The following is a 2,913-nucleotide window of genomic DNA, read 5'->3' on the forward strand; positions in this document are numbered from 1 at the left end:
TATATATATATATTGTTGAAACTGTTTAGTCGCACAACTAAATTTTCTCGTCTATGCGTTTTCTGTCATTCACGTGTTTTCGTATATTCCGTTTGATCACGCATTAATGCAACCTGAAATAATTGATAATATTTGTTAGATAACATAAAAAACAGTTCGTCTTATTTCAATGATGATCACATACAAAAACATTTTTCAACAAAAGTATTGATTTCTAGAAGTCGAACTAATTTCTGGATACATGTCAAAGCTAGTGGGAGCATAAGTGTTATGCTAATAATTATCATGTTTGTGGGAGCATGATTATTATGTAAAGTCGTAATTATAGAAACAAAAGTCTCAATTCGTGACTCTGCAAGATTTGAAAAGTTGTTTTGCTATAATTAAGGGAGTGGAAATTATACTTCATTTCAATTCTAAAAGCTTAGATTGAGATTTTAATCATCTTTAGTCAAGGATATATATATGAATTTTATGTTGGAATGGTTCAACTTAAGGAAATTCTATATATATTGCGTTCTCAAAATTCGATTATGATAACAGCATCCCTCTTCATAGTCGAATTATGAAAACATGAAAAATTAAAAATATTGTAGCAAAAGACTGGTCTGGGATCATGTCTTTATGTGAGACATCATGAATCGTGTCCCATATGCTTCAGATATAGTATCGATTACATGTGCTATAATATTTATCCTTTCTAAATTTTCCAAATGCCTAGGGAATTAAGAGGGGAAAAGATTTGGAAATGGATATGACTAAAATTGATTAAGAAATTGTCGAGGACAATCTAAGGTTTACCAAAGATTGGTTGCTGAGGGACAGTTGGAAGTATGATGTAAATTTTTGGAAAGGACCGTATTGACATATTCTGAAAAGAGGAAACTCTTGTTCAGAAGTGATAGTCAAACTGGGAATATGGAAATGTATCCATAGGTGGAAGTTATTCAATCTGTGTAAGATTAGAAAACTTAATGCAAGAAGGATGTTCAAAGCAATGTACTTTGAATTTGAGACTTCGTTTCCATGGAAGTGATCTCCATTGGAGTACTTTGTAATGTCTGTTGCCAAGTCTTTGTGACTTTGTGCATAGTCATTACAAGAGGATCAATGCATATAAGTTTAGAATCTAACAGATTTCGGTAAATGGCAGGAATTTAGAATTCTTACATTTATGATAATGATTTGGGATTGTGAAATGAAAATCATTGGAGCTATGTTCAATTGATCTATTCCACAAAGTAAGGATCATAGACAAACATAGTATGCATTCTTGGTGTATGGCATAGCTATTCTTTGGACAAACATAGTGTGCATGTTTGGAGCATGGCATGACTATTGTTTCAGATTCAAGTATAAAGTTGATTATTCGAAACATTATACAATAAATAATGAATAATCAATATGGTGTTTAAATAAAAGGTGTTTTATTTACTCTCAAAGGTGCTTGGGGCCATATAGGATTAGTATTATTCTTATGTTTCACTTTGCATGTTTTGACTTCCCGAATAACTAGGTTATTCAAATTCTCCACAGTCAGTCATATGTTGGAGGTATATATGAATCAAGACTGTCATGAAGTTGGCTTGTAGATGGCTAAGGTGTTGTACATAGCAAGAGTTTCTACAACATTCATGAGTGCTCATGGAATGAGATTCGAGTATTGGATTAAACCCACACTCATTTGAACCACTTCATGGATTTTATCACGAGTGATCATGAGACGATAATATCTTGATGGGTTTTAAGCACTACGTCATTCCTATGGTGTACATGCAAACCTAAAGCTTTGAATCTAGTTTGTCTAATGAACATGCAATAATCATCCAAAGCCATAAACCCTAGATCTTATCATGCTATGTACTAAATTAAGGGTTTAGAAATTACCTTTGATTGTTATGTAGTAATAACAATCTATTCCTCCTTGTAATTGGCTTTAGAAAGCTTAGTGTCACAAATATCACACCTCTAATGGCTCACAAACTCCAAGAGCAAGAGGATGAAGAAGGAGAAGAAGAGAGTCACCCAAAAACCGTCTAGAAACCCTAAGGAATCAGTTAGCCACGTTTTTGGTGCCCTAGGGGTCCTTAAATAGTGAGGCTATTAGGGTTATCTAACAAGGAAACCCTAATTTGACTGCTTAAGCCCTAAGCAGCCCATGGACTCCCTCCTTAGAGGCCTTGGACGATTTCTAATGGGTTTCCCCATGGAATTCGTCCATTACTCTAATATGGAGTCCATTAGCCCAATATTCAACTATCACACAATTGATAGTTCTAGTCCCCTAAGTTTAATTAATATCTTTTTAGCCACAAAATTAATTCTCATTAATTCTTGACTAATATTAATTAAACAATATGATTTCTCCTTTAATATATTATTCTCATAATATATTAATAAATCATAATTAATCCTCTCTCTCCATAATTCATCCTATCAAGTTGCTAAGGTGAAGGCAACCCAAAAGGACCATGCACCATCGGCTCAAGTACATACCAAAATAGTTATGGACTTAGACACTAATCCAACAGTCTCCCACTTGGATAAGTCTAATAACTATTATGCGTATGACTTTAGATCCTGATCCGCAATCGTAGCTTTTAAAAGCCGTTGTCAACTCTGATCATATCAGAAGCGTGTCCTTTAGATAAGGGATCAAATATTCCTCCATTCTTGATATCGTATAGACTGAGAAATGGATTTAAATCATTCTCTCTGTCTATATATTGTTTCCCGACTTCTGATTTATGACGACTGACAACATACTACAATTGAACACATCAACTTAGTCCCGGATTGGCCAAGCGCTTAGGGTGTCATCACTAAATCATCGAGGCCCCCACAGATATCGCTTTTATCCCACTTTGGGTAAAAGGAACGGATAAACTTCGACTCAATGCTCGTTTGCACTCA

The sequence above is a fragment of the Lactuca virosa genome, chromosome 3, assembly GCF_052849685.1.
Source record: "Lactuca virosa cultivar CGN04683 chromosome 3, Lactuca_virosa_CGN04683_v6, whole genome shotgun sequence".
Lineage (NCBI taxonomy): Eukaryota > Viridiplantae > Streptophyta > Magnoliopsida > Asterales > Asteraceae > Lactuca > Lactuca virosa.